The sequence below is a fragment of the Rhagoletis pomonella genome, unplaced genomic scaffold (genome assembly GCF_013731165.1).
Source record: "Rhagoletis pomonella isolate Grant_MI unplaced genomic scaffold, Rhpom_1.0 Rhpom_scaffold_00009, whole genome shotgun sequence".
Classification (NCBI taxonomy): domain Eukaryota; kingdom Metazoa; phylum Arthropoda; class Insecta; order Diptera; family Tephritidae; genus Rhagoletis; species Rhagoletis pomonella.
In genome coordinates this window covers 19,049,128-19,057,501 of record NW_023458563.1, presented here as the reverse complement: position 1 = coordinate 19,057,501, position 8,374 = coordinate 19,049,128, and positions in this window count along the sequence as shown.

Sequence of the window (8,374 nt, the reverse complement as noted above, 5' to 3'; positions counted from 1 at the left end):
TCGATAGTTTAACCTTTTTTGAGAAAAACTATCACTACTCATCGATCGGGGCAAAAAAATAAAACTATCGATACAATCGATAGTACCATCGATAGTTTGACACCTCTATTGTACAAAACCGTTTTCGTACATACTACGAAAATATGAGACGTCAGATCTTTAGTACATTTCGCGAATGTATTCGTACTATTTACTAATGAATTTCGTAATATTTACTAAAGAATTTCGTGCAATTTCTTTGTTTTTACGAAATTTTTGTAAAATGCACAAAAATAATTCTTATATTTAACAAAATTATTTTGGTAAAATCGGCGCTTGTTTCGTAGAATGTGCGATTGCTTAAATTCACCACACTGTAAAAAATATAGTACGAATTATAACACAACACTTTTATTTAGTTTTTATCGTTAATTTTAAGCATTTTTTGTTTGACAAAATGTTTTGCAAAAACGCTTAACATTAATGATTAAAATATAATGTAAGTGTTGTGTTATAATTTGAGCTCTGTTTTCTATAGTGTAAAGAATAGAAGTAATCATACATTCTATAAAAGAAGTGCAGATATTACAAGCATAACTGGCCTAAATAATAAGTTTTACATACATTTTCAACTGGTTCTGTACTACAGATTTTTTTATTTCTTGTCCTTCATTCAATAAAGTAAGTATATTGATGCTAAGTGTTAAATTATGAAACTCAAAAACTCTTATTAAATATAATAAGATATAATATATGAAAAGATATAAAAATACTAGTTTCGCTTTCTTAAACACTAAATACTTTTATGTGGAGGTACTTGGGAGATTCGCATTTTCTTTGTTGTTTGTTTCCTTCATGACTGTAAATTAAACGAAATTTATAAGGCCTCTAAAAGGCAAGTTTTATATACATACATGTAGTTGCTTTTAATTTCATTACGTAAGTAGTGCGTCTGCTCCTGGCTTGGGCTATACGTTGATAGATAACCGATAAAACTGCCTATTTATGAAGTCCCACATTGCAGCGCAAGGTGACACGTAACAAGATCAACGGAAATAAGGTCAATTGACTTTATTTCCCACGCTGGTGCGAAATAAAGTCAATTGACATTATTACCTTTTCAAAAGCGAAATAAAGTCAACAAAAATTTCGAAATAAAGTCATTAACGCTATTTCCTCATTCAAATGGAAATAGCGTCAACAATGCTTAAAGTATGTCGATTCATAGAAAAAAATGTTCTTTTTACAATAAACATTGCCCCGTAAGCATTGTTTTTTAATAGATGAAAAAGGTTATTGCCAAATCCTCAGTGTTGTGAAATTAATCCACACATAATCTTGAACTACCACCAATTGATTTTATTAAAAAAAATTTAAATTACGAATATGTAAAAACACGATGCGAAAAACTAAACGCCTGCGCACAGCTGGAATACGAGAAATATTTGAAGAAAGAGTGTAGAAATGATCCATAACTTGCAAACCATGTTTCGTTTGCACAAAAATAAAGCGAACACTATTAAATTGAAGAAACAATCCATGTCCAAAAACCCCGGAGGAGCACTGAAAGAATTCTGTGTTTTAAATTAGCATATTTTGAACGAATTCGGAATGTCTAAGGTGGAATAGAAACCAACCTTTCTATAAGGAAACAATTATAGAAAAAGAATTTTCTAACACTGTATTCATGTCTCCGCCAGCAATTTATTAGATGGCACATTCAACGAGCCAATGTGCCAAAATGCGGGTATAAACAATTATTGATTATTTAATATCGGAACCGAGATCATATAAGTTAATTTATTGGTTTTCACACACTTTTGAAACACAAGTTATATGCTTTTTTACTGCAGACAAGTTGTTGCCCCAAAACACTGCAGAAATCTTCCAATCAGGGCTGCCAACTATCCTTAGTTATGAGGTGCCATATTGAGGATAAAAAAGTGCCAAAATGTGCCAAATAGAGAAATAAAAGTGCCAAAAAAGGTATCATTCACATTTGGCATTAAAATAAAGCTACATTTTCCAAACAAAAGTACAATGATAAAATAAGATAAACCAGTTGAATAGCCTTTATAAATTAGAAAATTTTAGTTGAGATGCCAAGTTGGCATCCCTGCTTCCAATAACTTACAAATATAAAAATGTGAAATATCGAGGGCTTGAATTCATTAATACCCTCTATCTGCAATTTGCACAAAAACTAATTTATGATTATTACCTGTCGTTATATAACTTAGCATTAATATCACTGATGACAGTTAAAGCTTAGGAGGATTTTATATCAGAATCTTATCTTTGTGAAAAGTGTGCAGATAGAGGGTATTATTGAATATAAGCCCTCGATGTTTAAAATATATAAAAATTTTATTTTAACGTATACAAAAAATAAATCTACCTGCGTTACAGCACGGTGGGAGACGGGGAAGAGGGGCCGGGTTGGCCGCGGCGTAGCGTGACGTGGTGTGCGCGACGGTCGCGCGGGGTACGCGGAGCGGGAGCGTGAGTGCGGTGTGGCGCGCTGACGCGGGCCGCCGCGAAGCTAAGCAAATTTAATGTTTGAAAGAGAAATAATGTCAATGGATTTTCTTTCGTTTTTAAAAAGGTAATAATGTCAATTGACTTTATTTCGCACCAGGGTGGTAATTCCGCAATGACACGCGATACTTAAAAATATGATGAAATATAAACTTCCAGTAATTTAGTATATGGTACGAAAATATTTGTATGTTGTACGAATTTAAAAAAACATGTTTCTGCATTAGTATTATGTTTGAAAATATTTTGTAAATTGTAAGAATACAGAGTTGTAGATTTTGTAAATTTTAGAACAATACGTAAATATTACGAATGCCTTCCTACAATAAACAAAATTATTCGTACAGAGATTTGTTCAGTAATTTACGAATGTGTTTCGTAAAATAAATGTAAGATTTCGTAAATGGTACTAAAAAAATGCCTTACGAAAGTCCCTACGTTATATTTACAAATGGTTCGTAAAATTTTGTTTCGTTGTGAAAAACATGTTCGTATTATGAACGAAAGTTTTGTACATTGTCCAAAAACCAAGACTACGAAAGTTTTTCGTAGCGTTGTTACGAAATTTTATTTTCAGAGCAGAACATGCCTTTGTTTCAAAGATAGATAAAATTATAATAGAGTGCGCGTATAGACCAAATAAACGCATTAAATACTCTACCTTCGAGGATTTCTCATCCAAAATTCCTAAAATGTATATTGCCAAAAATTTTGCCTTACATCACGTAAATATTCGAAAAACATAACCCTGATCATGGCAGTCTTTCCTACAAGTTGGAAGAGAGTTAAGGTTATCCCCATACAAAAACCCAATGGTGACTATAAACCAATTGCGATTCTACCATTTTTATTCATGGTGCTAGAGAATAAAATCCATCGTCAAATAAATATTATTCTGAGTAAAAACCCATTAGTAAATGAGCTCTTAAATTTCACAAACGAACGAATATGACTTAGACTAAAAATGATATAACCTTTCTTATTCTCCTTGACCAATCCAAAGATTTTGACAGTATTGACCATGACCTCCTTCCAAAAAATTTGCGCCTTATATAAAACTTATTTTATATAATCATAAGGCTTATAATTTAATGCCTGAAATCTGTAAGGAAAGCCAGTTGTATGAAACATTCCTTATTCCACCTGATTTTGCCGTATTGATGTCATCAGGTTTGCTCTCTTTTTCTGAGAGACACTCTTATGCCTAATTCTTATAGGCCGTATAAAATAAGGCTTACATAAGCCTTTCAAATAAGGCCTTGCATGGAGTATAATTACTAGGGCAACCAAAAATATGTCGTAAAAACATGATTTTAAGCCCTTAAAATATGCACAATAAAACAAGAAATATGCATAAATATGCACCAATAAATATCAAAAACTTACTTAAAATATGAATTAAAAATAACAAATATTAGCTCAATTTTCTTTGTAAAAATCTATTGAATTTTACTCAAAAATGTACAAAAACACTGGTAAAAGTAAAACGTCACACATTCAGATCGTATTCACTTACATATGTATATTAGGGCGGGTCGAAAATCTAATTTTTCTCAAATCCCTTGGTAATAGTGAAAATATATTGTATCATGAAGTGAACAACAAGCCTGCAAAATATTAGTCTTTTATTTTAATTGTAAGAGCCCGCGCATCGACCGCCAAGTGACCCACAGCACACTAGTCGAATAAGACCAACTAGAGTGCCAGTTACTGTCGAAATTCGACAGTTTTTCTAGTTTTAGAAGCCTTGGAGAGGTTCTCTAACTTAACACGTAGCAAAACTTATACGGTACAAATTAACTAACCGGAAAATCTTCTGCTAAAACGTAACTAAACTTTTTTTTATCTGAGAGGGTCTTTGGAGGACTTCGGCAGGACTTGGAATTGACCCGATACATTCAAGTTTATCGATAAATTCCAATGATTTGATACATATCGATGAATGTCAATAACACAAAAATTCGATAACTCAACAAAATTCGTTAACTCGACCAATTTAGATAACTGTGAAATTCGATGGCTCGATAAATTTCGGTAACTCAAAGATGTAAAAACTTTGGATAACTTTATAAATTTTTACTTTTGACATCTCCACATTTTTCGAACACTATCTAAACATTTCGATAACTCGTTACACTCTGTTAAGACGATTAAATTCGATAAGCAGTGATAAATCGATAAGCTTATATAGCCTGAAAATTTCGATAAAACGATATATTTTGAAAGTTCCATAAACTTCGCTTCGTTGATCCAACCAATTTCAGTAGATCAATAATTATCGATAACTCTGTAAGTTGAAAGAACTCCATGCATTACGCCACCTCGATATATTTCGTTAAGTCTATAAATAATGATAATTCAATAAATATCGATAACTTGATACATTTCTTTAACTTGACAAATTTTGTTAATTCCACACGTTTTTATAGCTCGATAACTATCCGTAAATTTGGACAACTAAGTTTCTGTGTCTATAAATTTCGACAACTAAGTAAACATTGATCAGTTTGAATAATTCGATACGTTGCGATAACTTAATCAGCATGGATAAATTTCGATAATTATAAACTTCGATGATTCGATAAATTTCAGTAACGTTTATGCCTGATTTTATTTCGATTCCTATCGGAAAATTTCAACCCTGTTAACCTAATTCTTATGTATTTTTCATTATCTCAATTTTCGCCTTTATTTCAATTTTCGCCTTTATCTTCACTTTTGCCTTTTTTGTCTTCATCGTTATCACTTGTTTCTTCATCTTCATATTTATCTTTATTTCAAAGTTTAATTTCAAATCCGAAGTAAAACAAAATGCGAAACAGCTTAAATTAAACAGGTTGCAAAAACAACCATACACAAATATGGAAAATTTTAAACGATGAAAACTCTCCTCATCTACAGAAAATTACCTTTCCAACGTTGTTATTGGTTTTGAAATCGGTAACTTTACGTTGGTCTTCATCTTTGGTTTTATCTTTCACATCTTTGCTTATGTCCTTTTCTTTTTATTTTCACGTAGATGGGATGAGGTGCGATGACGTGATAAGATGTGACGTGATTTTATGTGATGAGATAGGATATCATGTCATGTGTTGTCATATCCTGTTATGTCATGTCATATGATGTCGTACCATATGATGTCATATCATGTGATGCCACGTCATGTAATGCCATGTCATGTCATACGATGTCATATCATGTGATGTCATGCCATACAATGTGATGTCATATCATATTATGTCATGTCACGTGATATCGTGTGATGTGATATCATATTATGTGATGTAATATCATGTGATGTCTCTTTATATCATGTGATAAAATGTGATGTGATGTCATGTAATGTGATCACATTCCATGTTCCGATTAGTGTATCGATAACCCTGTTGATAACTGTGTCGATAAAAATACCGATAACAATATCCATAAACTGTGGAAAAATACAACGATTGTAAAATCGATTAATTCATCGATAAATATAACAATCATCAGTAGCGATTATTGTACCTATCGTTAACATATAAATGACTAAATCGATAACAAAATCAATTGTTTAATCGATTATTATACCGATAACAATATCCATTATTGTATCGATAACGATATCGATTATTATATTTATTATTATATCGATTACAATAGCGGTTATTTAATCAATAACAGTATCGATAACAATATCGATTATTTTATCGATAGAAATATCGATTATCATATCGATAAAAATATCGAGTTTTATATCGATAACAATATCGATCTTCATCCTCATCCTTTTCTTCATATTTATCTTTATTTTTGCATATTCCTCTTCACCTTTACCTTAAAGTGTTTTAATTTACTTTGATCTTCGGCTTTGCCTGTACCTCTAGGTTTGTTTTTGTTTTTATTCTCAAACCGCTAAACCGCTGAGAACCATTTCCATGTGCATTATTCCCCTTGAATTTGACAATTTACTCACAACCAACCAACTGGCGCTAAAGAAGTTTCACTTCATAAATTCAAGAAATGTTCTTACCCTTTCAGTTACCCTAATTCTTATGTATCTGCCATTGTCCCCATTTTCGTCTTTACCTTCACTTTTGCCTTTTTTTTTACTTCATCGTTATCATTTATTTCTTCATCTTCATATTTATCTTTATTTCAAATCTGTAGTGAAACAACAGGCGAAACATGTCAAATCAAATTGAACATGTTGCAGCAAAATCTATACACAATTCGAAAATGTTTAAACGACGGTTTTGGCCGTAATTTTCAACCAATTGTGAAACCATAAAAACTCTACTCATCTACGGAAAAATGCCTTTCCAACGGTGTTCTTGGTTTTGAAATCGGTTCGGTAGAATCGCCAAACGAACGGAGACAAAATTTATGTTAGCGTATTAATATATAGATTCTTGGAAAAATTCTGGGTTCAGCAAAAAGGTTTGGTGCATATTTTTAGATAATGAATCCGTTAACGCAGAAGATAAAGTCAAATACCATTTCTCGCAGCCCTTTAGCTTATGCTTAATCTCAAAGGTATTTGTTTTCAATAAAATTTTAATTGTTCTCTTGATAATTGCACTGGTCTATAGTCGAACGATGTAAAGAACAGCTTTAATATTGCTTGCGTTCATTTAGGTCGCTGGTTCCAAATATTCTAATCTTGTTTTAATATTAGCTATAGTTTGCGAATTTTTGCAAATTTAGGAACAATTTCGGTAACTCTAATAGAAAAGCCATTATTTTCCATCATCGTGGAAAAATCTTGTTTATGCAAATGAGTATGGAAACACTGAACAGGCACAACTTCTAGAAACACTAATTAGTTTACATATCGCTATTTTAGAGTGAAAAGTTGCTAAGTCCACTTTTTATGAAAACTCATATTTTGATATAGGAGGCTAGAGAAATTGAACTCGCATCGTTTAGAAAATTATAAAAGTACTTGTTTTATTTTTTCCTCTTCATAAGCAATAAAAGGAAAATTTGCTAAGTCCAAATGAAGCGCCACAAATTTGATAAGGCCAAAATAATACGACGTCTTTTAATAAATATCGAATCCTTCTGATTCTTATGGAGTTTTGCTTTGCTTTAAACGCGCAAAATGTTTGATTCAAAGTCTTGCGAAATAGTTAAAGAAAATCGCTATAGGAAGATTTTTTCCTCTCCTGTAAAATTTTTAAAATGGGACTTAGCAACTTTTCTTTCTAAGCTAGCGATATGTCGTTTTGCTCAACAACGAAACCATCGTAGTGGGAAACCAAACGTTTACCAGCAGGTCGACAAGGATGGTACAGGCTTTGCCACCTGCATTAACAAACGTGACGAGTAATGGCCTGAAGCTGAATTTGGACTACATCCACGAGCTTAGCGTGGAAAATTGGGCGAAACTTTTCACTTTTCGCTGATTACACTGGTCGACGGCCAAAATTTACCAGAGACGCCGTTAAGAAATTCGTATGTAAAACCACCCCCTGATTACGAAAATCAAGGTTATTTTTAATTTTATGGTACCGTTTTTGAGATATTTGCAATTTACCGTTTTTGCAAAAAAAAAAAAATTGGGTCCACTTAATCATATATATCTCAAGAACGAATTAAGCAATTCCAAAACGGTTTGAAGCTTTTAAAAGGTAATAAAATTTTCTATAAGCTGTGCATACAACACTTTTTGCTACGCCCTGTAGATTCAAATACCTCAAAACGTATGTATGGTATAAAGAAGAGTGAAATATCTAGCTGTGCTCTGTTTCTATTGAGTTAAAAGTTCAATTTATGAATGAAATTACCCATATTTTTAACTTTTTTTTTAAATTTATTTATGTTTATATTATATTCTAACAATCTTTATCTTAATTTGATTTTACTATGTTGTCGA